The sequence below is a fragment of the Camelus bactrianus genome, chromosome 20, assembly GCF_048773025.1.
Source record: "Camelus bactrianus isolate YW-2024 breed Bactrian camel chromosome 20, ASM4877302v1, whole genome shotgun sequence".
NCBI lineage: Eukaryota > Metazoa > Chordata > Mammalia > Artiodactyla > Camelidae > Camelus > Camelus bactrianus.
Window position 1 is genome coordinate 2,562,820 of NC_133558.1, and position 22,888 is coordinate 2,585,707.

Consider the following 22,888-nt stretch of genomic DNA (forward strand, 5'->3'; position numbering starts at 1 on the left):
TTTATCCAAATTACACCTATAAATATCCAGAAAATGCTCATTTTCTCCCAAAGACGAAGGCAGGGCCAGAGTAGGAACTCAAGAGAACTGTCACCAAAACGAGGGAAACGCATTAGATGTGTCATAGTGCAGCTTAGGTAATAAACAATGAAAAATGGAAAAGAAAGTGTGAGCGTAACTCCTCGGAACCTCTGTTCTCAGCCTGCATGTGTCGGTGTCTCATGTTTATCATGTTTCCTGAGGTGCCCCTCCCCTGTCCAGCAGCCCCGCTCCACCCGGCCCTGCTGCCAGATGAACCCCTGCTCCCGTCCCCTCCTAAGACGTGCCACGGCCAGGCAGCCCGGCCTCGCAACAGCCAGATCCTACTGGACAGCACAGGGAGCGATACTCAGTAACTTTTAATGACCCATAGTGAAAAAGGGTATGAAAGGTTATATATATATATATATATATATATATATATATATATATATATATATATTTATGTATAACTGGATCACTATGCTGTACAGCAGAAACTAAGACGACAAAAAAAATCGTAATAAGTTAACTTTTTTTTTCAAAGAAGCCAGATGTCAAAGACGCTACTTGCTGGCACACACACGTACTTCTTTTTTCATTCTTAGTGTGAACTGTTGCATTGAAATTTACATACGTTTACATGAAGAAAACATACACGTGGGATTTAATGACTGATCAGAGAGTGCATTCTTCTGTTCCCAGAAGCCCCCTTGTGCCCCCCCATTGAAAACACACCCAACCCCTGCATTAGTCTGCCTGAGCCGCTGTAACAAAGCACCACAGACTGGAGGTTCAACAACAGACATTTACTCATCGTAGCTCCGGGCTGGAAGTCCAAGCCCAGCCTGTCCGCATGGTCTGCTTCTGGCGCGAGCCCCTTTCCTGGCTTGCAGACCTCGCAGCCTTCTCACTGTGTCCTCACGAGGCAGAGAGAGGAAGAGGACACTCTCTGACGTCTCATCTCATCACCCATCAGGAGGGCTCCACGTGGCCTCCCGACCTCACCTCAGCACAATCACCTCCCCATGGCCCCACCCCCTAATTCCATCCCAGCGCAGGTTACGGCTTCAACATGGATCTGGGGGGGAACACAAACATTAGGCCCGTAACACTCCCAAACGTGACCATCTATGTATACGTCACCACGATACCCCAAAGTTTAGTCTCACCTGCTTTTCAGCCTGAAATGGATGTGATCACAATGTGTTCTTTGTCTTGCTTGCAGTGCTCAGTATTATGTTCTGAAGACTGACTCCCGCTGTTTTGCGTGGCAGTAAGTTTCTCCATTTTTCTCGTTACATCGTATTTCATTTCATACTAGAATTTATGTATCCATCCCACAGGTGGCGAGTGCTGGGTCGTTTCCCAGGGCAGCCGAGGTGAGCCGGGCTGCCATGAGCATCCTAGCAGGATGTACTCTGCTGCATCCCTGCCGAGGCGTCCCCGGGTACGGACCCGAGGGGGGACTGCTGCACCACAGGGTGCGCGCGTGCCTTCCATCTCCCCAGACAGCGCAAGCTGCTTTCTAAAGAGGTACTGGCAGGTGACAACTTCCCCCAGTTTCTGCTGCCCCAAATCCTCGCTGACAATTAGAATTTTCAGAATTTTTAGTTTTTGCCTCTCTCATACGTAACGTTACCTCGCTGAGGTTTTAGTTTGCATTTCCCTGATTACCAATGAGGTCGAGCCTCTCCCTTTCCCTGGGTGTCGTCCGTCTGGATTCCCTCCTTGGTTTCATGCCTGTCCAAGTGTTCAGCCCATTCTTCTATCGGGTTATTTCTATTTTTTTTTTAATGATTTGGTTAAGTTCTTTATATGTTTGACATCCTAGTCCTTCCATCTGTTTTTGTGTCGCAAATATCTTCTCCCACATTATGGCTTGTCTTTTCATTTACTTTATGACGAACTGCACGCTTCTGCCTTCTCCCGTTGCACTTACGCTTACAAACTAGAAACTGTGTCTCCAAGCCTGCTCAGCCTGGCTGTAATTGTTATTTTGTTTCCATAACAAAACGTGTTGAATGCTTTGGGAAAACTTTATGAAGATTAGCTATTTAAATATATTTACATAGACAGAGAGTTAGCTACATAGATGTAGAGATAGAGATACGGACTTAGGTGAGGCGATGCAGTTGTAAAAGAAGTGGCAGGGAGAAGAAAATCTAGAATTCTGCCTTCATCCTTATTCACAAGTGTCTCTAAGCTGTTACTCCAGGCTGAAGATCCTGAACCTAGAATTTGCACGTGATACACCCTGGGTGTGGTTTACGCAAGGAAGACCATGCTGAACTCCACTCAGCAAACCTACGCACACAGAAAAAGACACTAAGATTGGTGAGTAAATGTACATTTAGCCATTTTAAGTTAAATTACAATACAGTATAGAAGCATTATTTTTAGTAATTCTCCACTTTCATTGATTTTTTAAATTAATTATTCAGTGATTGGTTTCATTCTTCACATCAGTAAGAGAGCTACAAACCAGCACAAATTATGCTTTATCATCATTATTTTGTATAACAAATTTTTTAAAATGTTAACATGCACAAATATTCCAGTATTTGCTTTTTTATTCTGATAAAAGGTATATAACATAAATTAACCATTATTAAGGGTGCAGTTCAGTGGCATTAAGCAGATTCGTGTTGCTGTACACGACCACCACCATCCGCCCCCAGCACACCGTCACCTTCCCAAACTGAAACTCTGCATCCACTCAACACGCGCTCCCCAATTCCTTCTCTCCCCGCTCCTGGCAACCACCATGCTCCTGTCTGTCTCCATGAATCTGCCTATTCTAAGCACCTCATATAAGTGTAATCAGACAGCATCTGTCCTTTTGTGTCTGGCTTATTTCACTGAGCATAATGGCCTCAAGGCTGTAGAATGTGTCAGAATCCCTTCCTCATTCTAAATAATCTCCCATTATGTGTATACATCACTTCTTGCTTCCATTCATCCTTCAGCGGACACTGGGGTTGTTTCCGCTGCTCGGCTGTTGTGAATAACGCTGCTATACTGGTGGGCCGTGGTCTGAGTCTCTACTTACAGTTCTTTTGGGTGTATACCCAGAAGTGGAATTTCTGGGTCATATGAGAATTCTTTAATTTTTTGAGGCATGCCATACTTCAGTATTTGTTTTAATAAGATTTTATAATTTCAGGGAATCTGTATAGTCCCATCCCACAGGCTCCAGTCACATATACCGTACTGTTTCTTGAGCTCCTTAGAAATTAGTTTTGGATCATTGAGCAACCTGATGCCATGCCGGAAGGGATCCTGGAGGCCGTCTAGGCTGGCCCCCTCATCCCGTGGAGATGAGCAGGGCAGCGCAGAGAGGCGGTGTGACTTGTCTACGCCTCTTGGGAAGACAGCCAGGGCAGAGCCTGGGCCACAGAAGGGGCACCTGAGGAAGCAGGTGTCCAGACCTCTCTAACCACAAGGGACATGCGGCCCCCAAAGAAGGAAGTGTTCTGGACTGAGTCTGCCTCGCCAGCCTGGCTGCAAGGCTAAGGGCCTGCTCCCGGGCACAAGCCAGCTTCCCCGAGGCCTGGCTGCAGGTGCTCTGCTGGCCCCTCAGGCGCCACACCCGCGGCCACCCTCGGATGCCCAGTACCTGTCACCAGTCCACCCCAGGAGGCCAGGCCCAGCACACAACCTGTTTCCTTGCTTCCTCTGGGGAGTCTCCCGCCCTGCCTGCCGGTCTGTGTTACTCTCGTCAGAGGCCCATCCTCTCGCTGAGTCTGAAGTACGCACGCAGGAGCTGGTGGAGGGTTGCTGTTTCCTCATGCCCCGGCTCAGTGGTGGCTGAGCTGGCTCCTGGCAAAACGGGGTGAACTGGAGTTGGCCGGCATTTCCCTTTTAGTTTTCTCCCCTCCCCGCTCAGGCTCTGCAGGTTCCCACGACGGGTCGGAGCCGCAGGACAGGAGGAGCTCGCCGCCGCAGCGCCCGACCTCCGCGGGGCCTCCACGGGCAGCGCCGTCCTCCCCCAAACCCTGCCCCTGGCTGCCGGCGCGCTGCGGTCCCGGGGGGGGGGGGCGGGCCCACACGTCTCTTCCAGCAGCAGTGATGGCACTGTCTCGCACGCTGCCAAGTGCGCTTTGCTATACAAAAGTCAACTTCTCGTCTGCTGTCTCCAGGCATCCCAACCACAATCCTGTAGAAATATGTGGGGAAAAGATGAAAGTCTGCCTTGGTTTGATGAGAACGCTGCTCCTCAGGAGGGTGAGTGCTGTGCCCAGGGGCACATCAGCAGGAGCCCAGCCCTCAGGGGACGTTCCCGCTGTGCCACCGGCTCTAGAAGGGGCAGTGCCAGGCAAGCGGTGAATGGGTGAGTCCTCAAAGGGTGTAAGCATTTCAACACAGGGCTCTTGGGGCTGTGATGATTTGGCAAAGGAGTGACTCTCAAAGCTGGGAGCATGAGGGACTTGAGAAGACTAGTGGGAGCCAAATCCCACCGAGATGGCAGCTGCCTAGGACTCAAGGAGTCAGAGCCCTGCTCCGGGAAAACAGCGTCTCATGGAAGGACTGGGCCCTGAGCAGGTGGACTGCAGGCCCCTGTAACACCTAGACGAGGCGCCCAGGTTGAGGAAGACACAAGACTGCAGGTGCAGAGCCGACCCTCTTGGGCTGAGCGTGTTCCTGCAGGGTGCAGGGCTGTGTGCCTCCCAGCTCGGGGACAGTCCCCTCACCCTGGCCCCCAGTTCCCTCTATGAATGTGCAAAGCAGTGGAGGCGAGACATCGGGTGAGCTGCAAGACCTGGGACAGCTGCACTTCTCAGCAGGAGGGGCCGGTTATCAGAAAGGCACGGCGATGCCCTGGGGAAGGACAGGCAGGGCTTCAGCTTAAAGCTCGGCTCTGCATCTCCCTGGCCGGACGGATCAGAACAAGGACAGCTCTCCCAAAGAACACAGTCAGGGCTGATGGAAGCAGGGCACTGGGGACCTTCCAGAAACACGTCTTTAAGGAGGTTGTTGAGAAGGCTGCCTGATGCCTCGCCTCCATCTCTGTGTTCTGCCGTATCGGGGAGAGGACTTCCTGAGCTGGCGGAGGAGCTGTGACCCTGCCCCTTCGCACTTCCTCGTGGCCACTTCTCCCCTCCACGGTTAACTTCTGACCTAAGGGCTGGGCCATGTACCCGGTCAGTGAATTCTAATGACATTTCAAGCTCCTGGGACAACATTTCCCAAAATGTGTTCATTGGAGTACCAGTTTCAGGAAATTTCAATAGCTGTCTGTTGTGGGTTGAACTGTGTTCCCCAGAAAGATCTGTTGACATCTGTACCCCCGATAACTGTGAATGTGACTATATCTGGAAAGGGAAACTTTGCAGATGTGGTCAAGATGAGGTCCTATTCAGTCAGGGTGGTCAGAACCCAGTCTGACTGGTGTCTGTGCAGCTGTCCTGGGAGAGGAGAGGCCCAGACACACCCCGGGAGACCCCGTGGTGACAGGCGCGGAGGCTGGGTGATGTGCCCACGGGCTGGGGGCGAGGCGTGGACAGACTCAGCCCAGAGCCCTCAGCGGACACGCGGCCCTGCCAGCACCTTGATCTTGAGCTCCCAGCCTCCAGTACCACGAAAACACTAAGTTCTGTTGTTTTTAAGCCGCCCGATTTGTGGCACTTTGTTACAGTTCTGGAAGACTGATACAGTGTCCTTACAAAAAACGATTTGAGGTCAAAAAGGCTGGGAACCCATGAGCACTGTCCCCCTTTTGGAGGTGTTCAGTGCACCCGGGACTAGCAGAGGTTCTGAAGAAGGTGTGCAGAAGAGTACTGGTTCAACCTAGCACGCCCTCCAGTTTACTTAGCGAGAAGACCAGTTTATTTGTGGCACAGCTAAACAATGATGCTTAGTGGAATGCTGAGTGTCCCAGGGGCACAAAAACAACGATCATATGTATCAAGGGGCTGAAAGCCACACAGGGAAGAGTTGAGGAGCATGCCTCCACCAGCCGCAGGATCCCAGCAGCGCAGAACGGACGGACGCCGTAGGGACGAGTTCGCTCAGTCACTCCGTTTTGCACGTAAGGCACCTGAGGCTTTTCGCCAAAATGCAGAAGACGCAGCCCTCTTGTCTGCAGAACTGGGAGGCAAACTTCCTGCCAAATGCTGAAATCTTTCAGCTGGGTACCGTGGGGCCTCCTTCTGAACAAGCCTGTCCCACAGAAAGGCCGGCTCCTACCTCCCTGTCAGCTTGACCGAAGCCCCACTCAGGGAGACGGTATTCAGACTATGCACCGGGCCCGCCAGAGGAGGTACCTGAGGCCACCCATGCTCCAGCATGGAGGAACCCCGAACAGTGACCCTACAGGGGACGTGCAGCGGCCTCCTGGCAGGTAGGCCCTTGGCCTGTGCGCAGGGAGGGCAGCTGAGAGCCCAGCGGTGTGAGAGGCTGTCTGGGAAGTCCTGGGCTCTGGGTGCTTTGCGATGTGACCAGGTGGGCACAGTGTTAAAGGTCAGAGCCTGGGGCCCTTGTTCCAAGCAGTGACTGGTCCAGGGAGCGCCCTTAGGAGAGCTTGGGAGGAAGGGAGGGAGACTAGGAGAAAAAGGGGACAGGTCGGCCCTGAGACCTAAGCTCTGCTCGTGCATTCGTCCAACTCTAGGGTTTAAGCCACCAAATCACGCTGCGGTCACGCCGTCTGGGCTCGGGAGAGATTATCAAACATCTAGAAGCTTTGCAAACCGGTTATTAAACTACTGGCCACAGTGGGAGTATTTTTACATCACGGCCATCAGCAGATGTGACAAATCAGAGTTGTTCTGCAGCCTTCCCAGAGAGCTGGCCTCCCAGCGCTGCTCGCGGGCGTACAGAAGTCCCTGCTTCCCTCCAGCGGGCGCTGCGCCGCCGGAGCCGGGACTGCAGCCGCTGCCCGGCCGGCTTGCTAACTTTAGCTCGCCGGGTCTGTAATCTTGCTGTGGGAATTCGGGCTCTTTGGCCTGAGCTCTGCCCACGTCGGGGGCAAAGGGAAAACAGAGCCAGAGAAAAGGACAGCGAGACCTTCTGGATGCAGAGCCTTCAAAACACGGCTCCTCCAAAGCCATTTTTGGGCTCCGTGGCTTCGTGCCCTGTCTCAAAAGCACCGTGTAACCAGAAAGGCAGGCTCAGAAAGCCGCCCACTGCTCCCCACCGACGAGGAGGCCGGCGGCGCTGCGCCTGCAGCGCGGCCGCGGCCCCTCTGCCAGCCTGGCCCCGCTGGGAGCCCTTCCACCCCGGGTGGGAGCGTCCTGGTTTCGCTCCAGATGGTGGGAAGCCGGGCCAGGGGTGTGAGTTTGCAGCTTCCGCGGAGCAGGAAGGATGAATGGCTCTAATGTGTGTCTCTTCAGCCACTCGACTCACTGCCCCTTCCTCCATTCCTGACACCCAGCCAAGACACCCTCCTCATTTCCTAATCGTCCCCCTGCAACAGCCTTGGAAATCAGCTGTCTCCCACTCACCAGGACACATGCGAACGGACGCCAGATGAATGGAAAAGAACACTGCCTGAATTCCCTTTCCAGGCAAGATGAGCAGGAACAAGGGGCCGGTCAGACCTGTTGAAATTCTTGCGTGCTGGTCACTTGTGAGTCATCTGTACGTGACCCTGAATCGCCTGGTCCGGGTTTAATTGCAGTTTGGCCGGCTGCCTCTACGGTTGGCTCCGTTTGGTTATGGAGGCCACAAAAATAATGATCTGCTGCCTCGGCAGCTCAGAGAAAGGGGTAGCAGAGTGGAGAGGGAAGCAACCGGCCAAACTGGCCAACAACGCAGCCCCTTTGACGCTACCCGGGAAACGCCGCCTGCAGAAATGTGGGGAGGTTGATTCCTTTGAGACAGGAAATTGTTGATATCTGACTGCTTCAAGCTTTTTTAAAATGGAAGTTTTATATAGTTCAGCCTAATAGGTATCTGCCCTTGATTTTCAAGTAAACACGAATGTGACATCTCAGGACTGCCTGGGTTGGGAGTAGGGGAAGCCCTTCCAGTTAGTAGGAGAAAGAAATTGCCTCTTCACCTCTTGCTAGGGTTTTTACACGTTCTTCTTCTCAAGTATAGTTTAATGGGAAAAGCTCTGGTTTAGGAGTCGGGAGACCCATATTTCAGCCCCCGCTGACTTCCCACATGGCCGCGGACAAGCCATTTCTTCTGTAAGCCTCGTTCTCCCCAACGGAAGCAATACCATAAACATTCTCCTGATGCCCAGATGAGCTGATGGATGGGAACACGGTTTTTTAAAGTGAAAATTACTGCATCAATCCCTTACAAAGGCTGCACACATTAACCTATTGCTACGTGAGCATGTGGACACTCCCTCCAGAGGGAATACATTTTGAATGCAATCCTAACTGATGCCCCTCTGTCCCTGCGTCACTTCTGATCGGAAACAATGTCCAAACAGTAACAAACTGCTGTCGTGTTTTCCATTAGTCACCAGCGTGTAAAGGTTTGATAAATAGCGAGAAAACACGTTGGCTCTTCAGGGTGGGAAATCTGTGTTATTGACAGTAGCAAATTGCATTTCTTTGAAAAAGATGGTGTCACGGTTCTTAGAGATTATTTGCTTGACTGCCGAGACACAAGGAAACTCCAAGGAGCTTCTGAAGGTCTGTGAGACGGACAGCCTGGTGTTCCCACCCAGTCCGCCTGGTTCCCCCACCCAGTCCGCCTGGTTCCAGCATTTGTGCGACACGGCTAGGCAGCTGCCTAGGACGAAAACATTTCCTCCGAGCTCCCTGACCCACCTGGGGGCCTGTGCTGGGGGTGGGGGGGCAGGCGAGGACGTGGAGGGTGGGCTTTTCGAAAGCCGTGCCCCATCCTTGTCTTCGCTTCTCTGCAGCTGCCTCCTGCCCTCCGGCTCCGCGACAGCCCGGGCAGACGTCTCCCTCCGGAGTGGCTGCCAGCCCCACTCCACCGGCAGCTGTTGCCGCAGCCCCGGGGAGCAGCGTGACCACGGGCACATCTGCAGAGCGTCCCCTGCCCCTGGCTCCAGGCCCGCGGGCTCAGCTCCCTGCCGTACACGAGGTTTCCAGCTGGCACCACTTAACATGACCCCTCTTCCTTCACCAGGGAGGCCTCGGTCCATTTGATTTTTCGCCTCTGAGACGTCCCACTCTGCTACGAGCAATACGGTGTTTTCCAGATACACATTTGTATTTAAAACGTCCAGGCTTAGAGAATCTTTTTAAAATTCTATTGATGATTTTTTCGGAGTTTAAATGGGTTAACCCTTGGATGTTAGGAGGAAATATTATTTTAAAGGTAGAATAAAAGAATACCAATCTTTGAGGACATCATGCTAAGTGAAACAAGCCAGTCACAAAAAGACAACTGCAGTGCGATCCCATCCATTTGAGGCCCCCAGACCCGTCAGACTCGTGGAGACAGAAAGCGGAACGGCGTCTGCAGGGGCTGGGGGGGGGCGTGGGGAGTTTCTGCTTTGCAAGAAGTAAGAGTTCTGGAAACTGGTTGCACGGCAAGGTGAGTATAATTGACACTACTGACGCACACACTTAGACATGGTTAATAAGGTCAATTTCACGTGATGCATAATTTGCCACAACAAAATTTTTTTGAAGTTTTAAAGAATACCAGACCTAGAAGTAATGAAGTTCAGAGGCACCTACATCAGAGCGGCTGGAAGTCAGGAGGATTAAAAAGAAAAAAATCCTTCAAATAGACATGTTCACGATCATCCAAAGCAAACAGCCCCATGTTTCACTACCTGGAAGTTCTCTCTAGGAAACCTGCTATTTCTAGTTGCATTTATAAAAACGATTCCAAACACATGAAGTCAGATAGCAGGTAGAGGCTATGGTCCAAACGCTTGTGCTGCCCCAAGGTTCTTGTTGAAATCCCAACCCTCCGAGGTGATGGTGCTGGAAGTGGGGCCTTTGGGAGGTGATGAGGTCATGAGGGTGAAGGCTTCATGGTGGGATCAGTGCCCTTACACAGCAGACCCCACGGGACCCCACTGCCCCTGCACCATGTGAGGACACGAGGGGAGGTCTGTGACCCAGAAGAGGCCCCTCACCGACCCGCTGACGTCCTGGTCTCAGACTGCCAGCCTCCAGGACCGTGAGAAGTGAGCTTCTGATGTGGTGTTCTGTTAGCGCAGCCCAAACAGACTGAGCCTGCAGACTAGCAGGGTTATGGAACTCCCTAATGGGGAAAGGCAGCCCCTCTCCAGGGCCGCTTCTCCTCCCTCCCAAGGCTCAGACTGACAGATGAGACCCCAACCAGGAGTCTGACTCACAACAGTTGTTCAGTTTGTACCAGGATGTGCCTCCTCGTTCACAGGATGGATGAAAGGGGGACCCTCGCTTTTCATCTGGCTCTGCCTCCCTCCGGATCAAAATGATGGTTCTCCTCACTGCTGGGCCGAGTCCTTTCATCTCTGTTTTGACCAAAATGGAAACCAGGATCACGAGGATTCCTCGGGGCTAGGGTTGAAAGGAATTTCCCCTGTTCTTGCCAGAGTCTTGGGGGTGGGGTGGGGGGTGGGGCATGCTTCCCTCGGTGAGTAATCGCAGTTCCATGTGGCAGACAAAACAGCATCTCCTTGAAAACAAAACCAAACCAAATCATGGAAGGAACACAACTGAAGAAAGCTGAGCTGAAAGCCAGGCTGGCCTCAGCACCCGCGATGCTGCGCTCGACACCCGGAGCGCCCTCAGAAGCCACTCCAGGGCCAGATTCCCGCGGACGGTAGCAGGTCTCCTTTGGATCCACACTGCAGGAAGTCACCTAAGCAAGACAAACGAAGGCAGACTAAACCCAGCCGAGTGCCAGACCTGCCCCGGCTTCCGCTGGGAACGCACCACCAGGCTAACGTGGGAGCGGGGCAGGGCGAGCCTGGGCCTCGGCGGCTCTACTTGACTGGGCCCCGAGGCTGCCTCTGTGTTCACGGGTTCTTGGTGGGGTGGTCACTTCTCTGCCCCGCTTCTGCTCGTCAGCACCCCTGCAAGTCCCCCTGCACCTCCGTGTTCCTCACTCACCAGCCAACCTCTGGTCCACTGCCAGCGCTGCGCCCTGACTGTGCCTGTCTGTGGAACTGGACAGCCAGACCTCCATGCTGCTCCAGACTCAGTCCTCTCCAGCCCTCCTTTAAGTCCCAGCCGTGCTGGGAAGGACTTGGTCCCAGTTCGACAGACACTAACTTTGAAAAGATGACCACTGCTCATGGTTTCATGTTGCAGAGAGACAAGAAAAGTGGAGCGAGTGGAGCGAGACAGGGGCGCTATGACCACATTTGTCCCAAACTCATAGTTGAGCTAGAAGGTTCTACATGCAAACACAGACACAGGGGTCAACCGAGTAGCTCCAGAGAATGAGCATCAGCAACTAACCGCGCCCACTCGTGCTGCCCCCGCGGGAAGTATCACCCTCTGGGTTCTCAAAGAACACTGCGCATCACCTCGCCCCGCCACTGTCCCACGTCGCTGGTCTGTGGTATGACTCTGCAGTCCTTCAGAACGAGCACCGTCTGTCGGCATGTCCCAGCACCTCCACAGGAGGTGACACGGAAGAGCCACTACTCATCCACTGGTGCCGTGGGGGACCACGGGCCCAGGACCACCAGTGCCCAGCCACTTCCGTCAAAGCAAGGCTGCGGAGTCCTGTCTTCCCAGACCACGAGGCACAGGCCTCCAGCAGGTCTCCATGGCTGTCACTTCCCAGGAAATGGACTGAGTGCTCACTTCCCCTGCCCCTCCTCCAATCTTACCCACCCCTCACCCCCAGGAGAGCAGTCATGCCGTGTGTACACCGTGCTAAATAAAGTGGGCCGCTGGTAAAGCTGGATGATTGTCCGAGCACAGAAGCAGATTCCTGGGCATGTTACTGTGACGAGTGTAGTTCATGAAATGCTCTTTGGGCCAAACTGTCCAATGAAAGGAGACCCTCAGCTGCCAGACCGGGCTGTTCAGACCCCGAACAGACGCTCCTCACTCAGCCCCAGATAGAGAGCCGCGCTGCTGGAGGGCCTCCGCGGAAGGAGGCCGCCAGAGCGCGGCCTGGGGTGGTAAGAAGTGTGGGGCCAAGGGACCCTTTCAACTTCCCTGTTCTTTCGATTGTTAACACTTGTTTTAGGAAGTTCTGTTCATCCAGATGGGCCTTTTGGAGGCGGCGTGCCCCGCCGTCCACTTCAGAGCCTCTTACAGAGGACTGAGCGCTCTGGAAGGACTGCTCTGGGGCAGGAGGCTCAGATGCTGCCACGGGAGGAAAACGCTCCCCGTCCTTCGGAAGGAGCTGCCGGGGGAAGAGGGCTCGGAAAAGGAGCCTTGACCTCCTCGTGCCAACACCTGCAGGTCGGCACTCCAGAGGGCAGGGAGAGGACACAGAGCCCTTCACAGCAAGCACTTGGAGGAGCCTGTGTGTGAGCTTCAGCAGCATTTGCAGTGGCCCTGAGACCCTCCCGCGATGCGGCGCACGAATCTGTCAGCACGGCAGTAAATATGGCCTCACCATCCAAGCTCGTTCTGCAGACTCGTCGCCTAAGTGAGGCAACCAGCTAGAACACACTGCTGCAGCACAAGCGTCCATTCCAAACCTCCGCACGGCGTTGCTCACGGGGAGATCCAACTGTGAGTCAGAAAGACGCGTGCGCTCCAAGGACCTGGGGCTGGCGGCGCCTCTGTCGTCCCGGAGTGGAGCTGGCTGCCCAGAGGACAGCAGTGCAGCAAGCGCTCGGCCCACAGCTGGGCCGGAGAGCCGCCCTTCCTGCGTGACGTCTTGGCATGACCTCAAGTTCCCCTCACCTTCTTCCCCCTTCACCCAAACCATGGCCAAACAGCATTCTCATTTTTCCTGTGGCTGCTCCTGGAATTCTGATGCTCGAATCCAAGGAGAGTGAGGCAGCTGCCGGGCAGACCTCACCCCATGACTGCAGCCTTTCCATGTTCTCCCAGAGCTGGTCTGTCTGGGGGACCTCCTCCCACCTACTAACCCCTTGTCGGCACATCTTCTCAGCAATGTGCTCTTCTGCCCGGGCATCCCCAGAAAGCTAACCCTACCCTCAGCGTGGGATCGGAGAACCCAGAGCCAGACAGCTCCACATTCAAATTCTGGCTCTGTTCTGGTGTGACTTTGGGCAACTTAACGTACCTCCCTGACCCCTCCGATCCCTCTGTGATCCCTGACAGGCACCTCCCAATGGCGTCCAGCCCAGTATCTGCTCGTCACGGCCATGCTGGTCACCTGCCGTCTGCTCCCAGCTGCATCCACGTGCTTTCTCTCCTTTTCTCTTCTTGGGCTGTCTTGTGAGTGGCTTCCCGGGAGTCTGGGCCAGAAAAGGGCTCTAGGGATGAAGAGGGGCCAGGGTCCTTCTCCCTCTTGCCTCAGGAGAGACTCCATCTCCCACCAGGAGCCCCTCCCTCCACCATCCCAGCTCCCACTCACCAGGCCTGGACTGGTTCCCACCTCCACCCTGTGCCCCAGCTTCTGGGCTCTCAAGTGAACACACCTGATGCCACGGCTGGTCGAAGCTTCTCACTCTGTTAACATTTAACTTGCCTCACCATCTCCTGTGTGGCTTCTCAGTTCTTCTCATGTAATAAATTCTTTGCATTAAATTCTCTCTGTTGAAAACTCTGTTTGGATGCCTTTTTTTTCTGACTGGACCATGAGTGATGGAGTGGTCCCCTCCCTTCACCCCCATCTATGAATCCAGCTCACTGGATGCTCCCAACCTCTGAGAACACTTCGCACCTGAGTGTGATCCCCACCGTATCTTCCTTCTGCTGTTCCAGACCCCCACCCCCTTCCACATATCCAGTTCCCCTCTCCCCATGATAAACACTACCCCTGTACAGCTGCCTGGCTCCCCACCAGCCCCTCTCAGCCTTCCCTGGCTAAGGAAGCCTTAAACATTTTCCCACCAGGGGAGAACAGCCAACTCTGGCAATGTAGGCAAACACAGCTGCCATCGCGCTAAATCTTCAAAAGTAAACAGCCACGTGCACTCCCTGTTGGCAGGGGCTCGGTGGGTTGGATGTCATGGCAGCTCAGAATTCTGGCTGGAAAGGGGTCAGGACAGAGAACTAACCACCCAGATCTGAGCTGATGCTCTTTCCTTGGATAAGGAAGCATCACCCATCCTGGAGAATCCGAGTTTCACAGGGCAAACTCCTTCCACCCCACAGCTTCAGTCCACCTGACAATATAACTCTCATTGAGACAAGGGCAAGCTAACAGCAGTGACCCCAGCAAAGCCGGGGGTTTCCAGGAGATGCATAAGAAGGATGTGTTCTTCCCTAATCAGCCCAGCCGCCTGTTCCACCTCCGTGCCTACACTTCCCTTGTCAAGGGGCCTGGTACCAGCCTAATAGTTGCTTGAAACTGTCTTCAGTACACACTCCATAATATTTGCAAGGATTGGAATGGCTCCGTACCTGGTCTGGCCACATTATTTCTCCATGCACCTCTCCTTTAGAAATATCCTTTTTCATCAAAGAAAGAAACAATGTCTTAAACTCAGCTCTAACCATGACAAAATCCTGTTAAGGGGCAGCCGGAGACATAAGCCTACAGAAAGCCTCTCCTACATCTGTGGCATGATGCGTTTCCAACTCTGCTCCAGCCGTCTCCAGAGAGGTCCTCACTGGTTGGATACAGACAGATGGTGGGCAGACTGAAGCCTGCCCTGGCCACTGGGGATGGGGCATTTGGGTGGTGGCTTTCCTGACTGCAGGCTGGACTGAGACGGGGGGGGGGGGGCAAGCCTAAACTATCTTGGCACTGTCAACAAGAGGGCACCGCAGGGGAGCTCAGGGACAAACACTCAGGAAGCCACCACATGCAAATGCTTGTTTTTAAGAGGATATCCTGCAGGTCACAGCAGGTGTCCAGCAACGTGTAGCCCGAAGCCCAGTCGCGCAGGGGGGTTCTGAGCTGTGGTTGTTGGTTCCACGGCTTTAAGGAGTGGCACTGCGGAGACACCAAGCCTCGCTGACATTTTGACCATGAAAGTCTAATTCTGTGATATTTCCCCCTGTATCTTAGAATTTTCTGGAAATGGAGTCCTCACTTGATTGACACAGGGATGAAGACAGTCTTCAGGGAGGGCCGTTCTGTGTGCAGAAAGCATCAAATAGTGCTGAAATCCCTATCAATCTGCTGAGGCCCCATGACAAAGCACCACAGATTGGGCGGCGTAAACAAGAGAGACGTCATCGACTCACAGTTCTGGAGGCTCGAAGTCTGGATCAAGGTGCTGGCAGCAGTGCTTTCTCCTGAGGGCTGCAGGGGAAGATCTGCTCTGTGCCTCTCTGCTAGCTCCCAGGGCTGCTGGCAGCCTTCGGCATTCCGTGGTCTGTAGACACATCCCTGCAGCCTCCCCGCATCTTCACGTGGTGCTCGCTGTGTGTGTCTGCGTCCAAACTCCTCCCTTTTATAGGAGCACGTCATGTTGGATTAGCGCCCACCCTGCTCCAGGATGAACTCGTCTTAACTGATTCTATCTGCAACGATTCTGTTTCCAAACAAGGTCACATTCTAAGGCTCCAGGGGTTAGGACTTCATCATATGAATTTGGAAGAGACACAACCAACAGTCTACCCTCTGGACTGTCAGTGCACGTCCTTCTCACGTGCAAAATATGTTCACTTCATTCCAACATCCCCAACATCCCAGCATCAACCGTAAGTCCAAACTCTCACCCCAGTCCCATCTAAATCAGGTACGGGTGAGCCTTGGGGTATGATTCATCCTGGAGCAAGGTTCGTCTTCATCTGTCAACCTATGAAACGAGGCAAGGCACCTACTTCCAGAACACAGCAGTGAGACAGGCACAGGGTAGACACTCCCACTCCGCAAGGGGAAACTGGAAAGGAAAAGCAGACCATGGGTCCCAAGGAAGTCTAAAACCTAGCAGGGTAAATTCCATTCAGTTTTAAGGCTTGAGTATAATCCCCTTTGGCTCGATACTCTGTGGCTGATCAAGGCCAGTTCCCCAGTGACACGCTCTGTTAAACCCATCAGGAAAAGCACGGATTTTCCAAGCATCTATGGATCCTTCACCAGCCACGCTTCAGGGTCTCAACATACAGCCAATGTTTTCAGTGCCCGTCCAGAGGACTCTTTCTTTCACCTCCAGAACAGGGCGGGAAACGCAGCCCTTTGGAGGAAGCAGGTTACTATTCTGAACAGTGTGGAGAAGACCTGTGCTCAGCTTCTTAAATCCACATGCAAAGATTTCAGGGCCTCTTTGGGATGAGATGGACGCATTTCCTCTGCCACAACAGACAAAAAGGAAGCATCGAGCCAGCCCGATAATGGCAATTCAAGAGCAGCTGAACGTCCCGACCACACAGGGGCAAGAGGACGAGGCAAGCAAGCAGCCCGCACTGGGACAGGGCAGCTCAGCACAGGGACCCTCCAGGCACGTTCTACAAACCACCTGCAGCGGACTCACCTGAGTGGAATTTGGAAAACGCCTATTCCTGCCCCCGACCCCCAGACCTATTAAAGCAGAATCTCTAGTTAGTGCCCATTTTGAACTAGCCCCAGTGACGGGTGAGCCTTAGAGGTAACTAAGCTTGAGAACTGGTCTTTTAAGAGTCCAGCCTTTGGTACCAAACCAACTAAGGCCACAGAATCAGCTCTGCCTGTAACGAACTATTAGAGAAAATATTTAACATCTCTGAGCTTCAAGTATTTTTTTCAGCTGAAAAGCAGGAATGATGATATACTGCTCAGCATACTTGAGACAGTTAAGTCAGATAATGCAGGCGAATGATCAAGAAAACAGACGTAAGGGCATCCGGGATTCATCAGACAAGTTTTCACAGACTCTCTGTCGTAGGCCTGTTCCCAGCAAAGGAGAAGGCATGTGAAGAGCTCTCTGGTTGGAAGGATGGAGTCACGGAGAGCCCATCTCGGAGGACTATTCTGAGAAGCAAGTGAGACACAGGGGGTGCAGAGTCCTCTTGGCACAACACACTCAGGCGTCAACCCACGTCAGCCGGCAGTCCTCCAGCCACCAGCGCTGAGACGCCGCGGGGCGCAGCCAGCGGTGCGCGCCGTGGGAGGCGGCGGCAGGCCCAGAGCGGGGGGCGGCCTTGGGTCCCAGGCTAGGCTCTGTCACTCATCGTGAGTGTGCTAGCCATCCACTGACGTTTTCTGGGCATGAAATGAGATTAATCCAGCAGGAGTTGGGGGGAGGATTATATGAGGGAAAACCCAGAGGCAGAAGAGCTAGGTTAGGAGATGGCTGTATGAGCCAGAAAAAAATCTGAACTAAGCAGGAGTCAGTCAAGGCACAGCTGGCCCACAAGGCACCCACGTATGAACCAGAAAAAGACGCCCCTCCAGGTGACACCGTCCACACGGGGCACAGGACTTGGGGAGCAGAGCAGAGACAAGCGCCTGCCCACTTGCCCCACCAGCCAGGACCCCAGCGCAGTGAGCAGCAAACACGACCAGACGCAGCGGTTTCGATGTCAGTCGGAACAGAAAGGCTAAAACGTTTGTCTTCGTGCTAGTACATAAGCCATCCACTCTCATATTACCTGGGGCTATCACATTGTCTTAAGTCTCATCTTTGGCTCCAGCACGTTGACATTCAAACCCTGATATTTTAAATAACCGGACATTGTCCTCTGGGCAAATATGCACGTACTAACTCCTTCTCAAGGAGCTTGACACACTGCGGGGACACTTCCTTAGCTTAAGGTGAAGTTAGCCAGTCTACAAACACTGTATGTCCCCCATATTAAGTAACCCTCAGTTACAGCATGCACCAGGAAATATAAGTGAAGCTTCACCATGGATTTCGTGCTCCAGTCCCTAGAAATTCACTGCGGGTGGGAGGGGGCAGCCCGTGAACAGAAGCACCAGGAAGCGCAGAAGCGCAGGAGGCAGGCAGGCCTCCGGGAGGAGAGGCGCCGCCGGCAGCCGCAGCAGAGACAGCACAGCCGGCCGTCAGAGCCAAAGACGTTCACTCCCGGGCCCCTGACAGGAAAAGTCTGCCCTCCCTGATTTCTCCAAGTCAGTTTTCTTGGAGAAAGTTGGTAACTAATTGGCCATCTCTCTTCCACGTGCTTTCTAGGTAGACAAGAAACTTAGCCAGAGGAACAGTCAGGAAAGTTGACTTTTTAAAAATGAGTTTGTGAAAGCAAAACGCAGTGTACGCACACAATGGAATATTATTCATCCCTAAGAAGGAAGGGAATCTCGTCACACGCTACAGCATGGATGGACTTGGAGGACATTAAGCTGAGTGAAGTAAGTCGATCACAAAAAGATACATGTTGTCCGAGTCCAATTATCTGCAGTGCCTAAAACGGTCAACTTCACAGAGACAGGAAGCAAAACGGGGGTCCCCGGGGGCTGTTTGATGGGAATAGTTTCGGTTTTGCAAGACGAGCAAGCTCGGGAGATCTGCTGCACAACACGTGAATGTACTTACTGATGTACACTTAAAACGGCTAAGATGCTCATCTGTTTCAAATTATTTCAGCAAGACCAAAATCAGGTATGATGATGTAGCAAAAAAAAAAAAAAAAAAAAAGGCAGTGGACTGTAGACTGATCAAGGGATTCTGTTTCTAGTCTTGGCTTTGCCACTTATTTGCTGGAAATGAGGGTGGTCTGCTGAGGTCTGGGACTACACCAGGGGTAGGACTGGGGCAACTGACCTCGTTAGATCACATGAGCACCTCCCTTTCTCACCTCTCCTGGGCTGTATCGTGCAGAGTCAGGGAAGTCAGTGCTACCACTCTCCAGAATATCTGATCAGTGAGGCCCCCGTGAGAACCACCCTACATCAGTTATCGACCTTGTTTCAGGATGGGTTCTTCCCTGTTGCCATCTCCACAGCAGCTGAGCAAAGTTGTGGTCAGCTGCCTGGTAGATAAATGTTAGGGTATGTGTTTTTTTAACCACAATTTAAAAATCTTTTTAAATTTAAATAAACTTCTGGAACCTGGAGATATGATACTAAAACACTTAGGTTTGTTTACTGTTTCATATGAAGTGTCAAGCTGAGTTTGACAGTTTCTAATCTTTCTGGATAATTTATCATGAAAATTGGATTGAGAAACAGTAATTCGATCTCTCTGTGCTCTTGCCAGAGATGTGCACAGTTTCCACAAAGCTGCATTAGCAATCATGATCTTCATTAGCAAACAACCGCTTGGTGTTACAAGCTCACAGTGGAGCAGACCAGCAGCACACTTCCCAGACCTCTCCCCAGAGGACTCCCCTCTGAAGCGCCCACCTCCCGTCCTGGGCCCCCGTGACTGCTGCTTCCTCAGTTCCACCTGCTGCTTCAGCAGGGCGCTCTCAGCCTCCTTTGATCATTTGTGGTTCTCAAACCCGGACATTAGCTGAGTGGACTCCTGAGACTCCTGGTCGACCCCAGACCACTCCTCCTCCCAGGCTCTCCTCTCTCCCTCTGGACAGTCTCCTCCACTCACAGCTTTCCTCATTCCTACATTGTAAGAATTCTCAAACTCATACCTCTTTTCCGGACTTTCCCTCTGAACCCCAGGTTCATGCATCCAAATGCCTACCTGACATCTCCCCTTGGACACTGTATGAGGGGAGACACAGACCCCAAAATGCAACACCTTCACAGAGGTAGAAGTGTGGCTCCCTCTCAAGTCAGTCTAGCAATAAGCAGGCTTGGCCTGATAGAGGGTCTGCCATCCTCCGTATGGGGCCCCCAGCTCTGGGTCCAGGATAGTCATTCCATCCCCATCAGCACATCTACACTCCCATCGCCACATCTGCTTCCCCATCACCACATCTGCATCCCCATCACATCTGCACCCCCATCGCCACATCTGCACCCCATCACATCTGCACCCCCATCACCACATCTGCACCATCGCCACATCTGCACCCCCATCGCCACATCTGCACCATCGCCACATCTGCACCCCCATCGCCACATCTGCATCCCCATTGCCACATCTGCATCTCCATCACATCTGCATCCCCATCACCACATCTGCACCCCCATCACCACATCTGCATCCCAGGCAGCAGGAGGGGGAGAAGGGGAGGGGAGCACAAGTGGACTCCTCTTAAGGGCATGATTGTACACATCACTTCCACTGGCCAGAAGCTAGATTTATGGATACACCTAGGTGCAAGGAGGGTTGGGAAATATCTTCTCTACTGGGGCAGCCCTTTGCCCAGTGAAATTCCGGAGGGCTTCTTATTAAAAGAATAAGGGGGAAATGGCTGTGGGCAGAGTATTAGCCGTTTCTGGTACAGGTTTCTCAAAAGTACTTCAAGCTTGACGTATCCAAAACCAAGTCACCATCACCTGCCTCCCCAGTCTGGACGTCTGACGGCGTGTCACCGGGGTGAACAGCACTGCCATCCACCCTGCTATGCTCCCCAGAAACCTCAGCACCTGTTTCTCTCACCCCTGGATGCAGCGCATCACGAAGCCATGCTGCTTCTTAATTACGAATCCTCCCTTTGCCCATCTTTCCTGCCATCCTAACACGAGGGACCACGACCTCTCACCCAGGTGCCACGCAGCCTCCTGACAGGGCTCCTCACGCTCAGCCTGGTGGCCTCCCCTCCACTGCTGATGCTGCCGCCGGGGTGGTCTCCCTGGTGCCAGTCAGTGTTCCAGTCTCCCCATTAAAACTACCCACCAATATCAGTGTTCTTAACACAACCCGCAAAGCCCTGCACGTGGGCCTCACCCCGTGATGCACCCCCTCCACCTCCCCGCCTCGTCTCTCTCTGCTCTGAGTCACTCTCAACTTCTTTCCACTCTGACTGTGGCCTGTTTCTTCCAGCACAGTCCCTCTGGCTGGAATCCATCCCCATTGTCGCTAGTTAACTCCCAGCCTCCCTCAGCCCACAGCGCAGCGATCACTCTGAGGGAAGCCTTCCCTCGCCTTCCCAGTTGGGCCAACTTCCTCTGCGAGGTTCTTGTCAAGCCGCATGGCCGTTCATTCGCTGTGGCATTTACCCTGTGGCAGGTTTGTGCTTTGCTATGGTCCTTTGATGCCTGTCACCCCCACAGGACTTTTAGCCACATGAGACCAGGCACTGTCTTTCTCTCTCTCTTTTTTTCTTACCATTATATCCCCATACACGCAGCACCGTACTTTGCAAAAACATATGTTTTCAAAAATACTGGATGAATGAATGCAGGAATTCAGAACAACGGGAAGAAAGTGAGTCTGAGTAACGTAACCTGAATGGACAGCATCATATGTGTGCGAAGAACCACACGCATCTCATTTGATGACACAGGGCTGGGTGCACCTTCTTCTGTGTGCTCAGCGTCACTACAACCCCGAAGACGAGGAGTGGGACAGAAAGGATGTAAGACACGGTCCCTGTCCCTGCCAGCTCCAGATACACGTAGCACAAAGGCTAGTGAAGTCCAGGCGCAAGAAAGGTCAGCCCAGCCCAGAGGCTCTGGAGAGGTCTGTGATCAAAGTCCCACCTGCACCAGACCGTGAGGGGCAGGGAGAGACGGCCCGGTGTGAGGGAGCAGGAGGCCCTCGGCGGGAGCAGGTCGGGCACACCTGGGAGAGGACAGCGGCCTTCGCCTGCAAGGGCACAGTGGGAGCTGGGCTGGGTACCAGGATAAAAAGTCCCTGGAAGTGCATTTGCACTTCATCCAGAGGATAGTAGGAAACTGCTAACAGCTTGGGAGGGAGGTGGCTTAAGAGAAAGAGGTTTAGAAAGATTGGTCTGGAAGGGTGTGCAGAGCGGACTGGAGGTTGTCGCCCATGGTTCATAGCTGAGAGCTACCACCCCAGCATGGAGGCCTTGTGCCAGGCTGGCCCCCTTCGCCGGGCCGTGTATCCAGGGGCAGGGAGACTGCAGACGCTATGCTAGGACCCGCTCCCTGGCCGCGGAGGGAGGGGGCCTGTCTCCCCATGGAGGGAGGGGTTGTGCATGCTGCACCTGTCTGGCTTCCGAGTGCTGAACCGGGCAGCTGAGCCTGGGCACCAGGACCTGAGGCTGCCTGGGCGGACAGTCAAGGGACAGGGAGAGACCTCCCCTCCTTCTCCCAAGGACAGGGCTGTGGGGCCTAATCCTGGGAGCGCTCAACGCACAAAACATTCCAAACTCCAGCCCTTCCGTCTTCCAGTCTTGGGACGCAGCTGCACCTCACTGGGATTTTTACAGGTGGACAGTTCTGGAGAAAGAAGCTGCCCGGTTCTGTAATGAGCTGGAGTAGTTTTCGTGAAGAAATTGCCCCTATTGATGAAGCTTCAGGGGCCTGCCACTCTCCAGCTCAAACATGGAAAAGGATAAACTGGGGTTTGGAGTTACAGAAGCACAAGAAGTGTTTGGTATAAATAACTGAGACTTTAGTCCGTTGCTAATGAACAGGGTGTCTTCCCAGGCACGCAGGAGTGACACTGATCCAGCACTAGGGGCACGTGGTAATGTCCTCTCAGCTTTTCATTTCTAAAAGAAGCCAACAAACTATACTTAAGCCACTACACTACTGAATACAACTGCATTTGATTTTTTTATAACCATGTTTGTGTATTTTCATCTTTAGGCGAAGGCATATCTGAATCATCAGAAGTTTCTGTAAAGTCAAAAAGTGAGAACTTCTATTTGGATGACTCTACAGTTTATAGATTTCCATGGGACTTTACTTACAAAGGGTGCTAGGCCTCAGTGGTTATTTCAGAGAAGTTCATTTAGTGACTACCCTGTGTTCCTTAAATTATCAGAAAGACGAAAAAGGTGACAAAAATAGTTTTCCAATAACCAAATAAGCAATACACAAAAACTATGATAAGGCATTTGATACGATAATTAAATATTTAAAGAGAAAACCAAAATTAAATATTTAAAGAGAAAAATAACCCTATAGAAAATTTGGCAAAGGATGTGAATAGGCAGTTTACAGAAGATAAAACTTCAGTATCCCTTGAGAAAGAACAGAGCTG

General features: G+C 52.8%; 1 long non-coding RNA gene across 1 annotated transcript; it reads right to left on the minus strand.

The window, feature by feature from the left end:
• Positions 1–2,573: 2,573 nt before the first annotated feature.
• Positions 2,574–11,693, minus strand: LOC141574187 (uncharacterized). Its single transcript, XR_012500923.1, has 2 exons — positions 7,461–11,693; positions 2,574–4,177 (listed from the first exon to the last, which is right to left on the minus strand). It is a non-coding gene; the product is annotated as an uncharacterized LOC141574187 (long non-coding RNA).
• Positions 11,694–22,888: the final 11,195 nt, after the last annotated feature.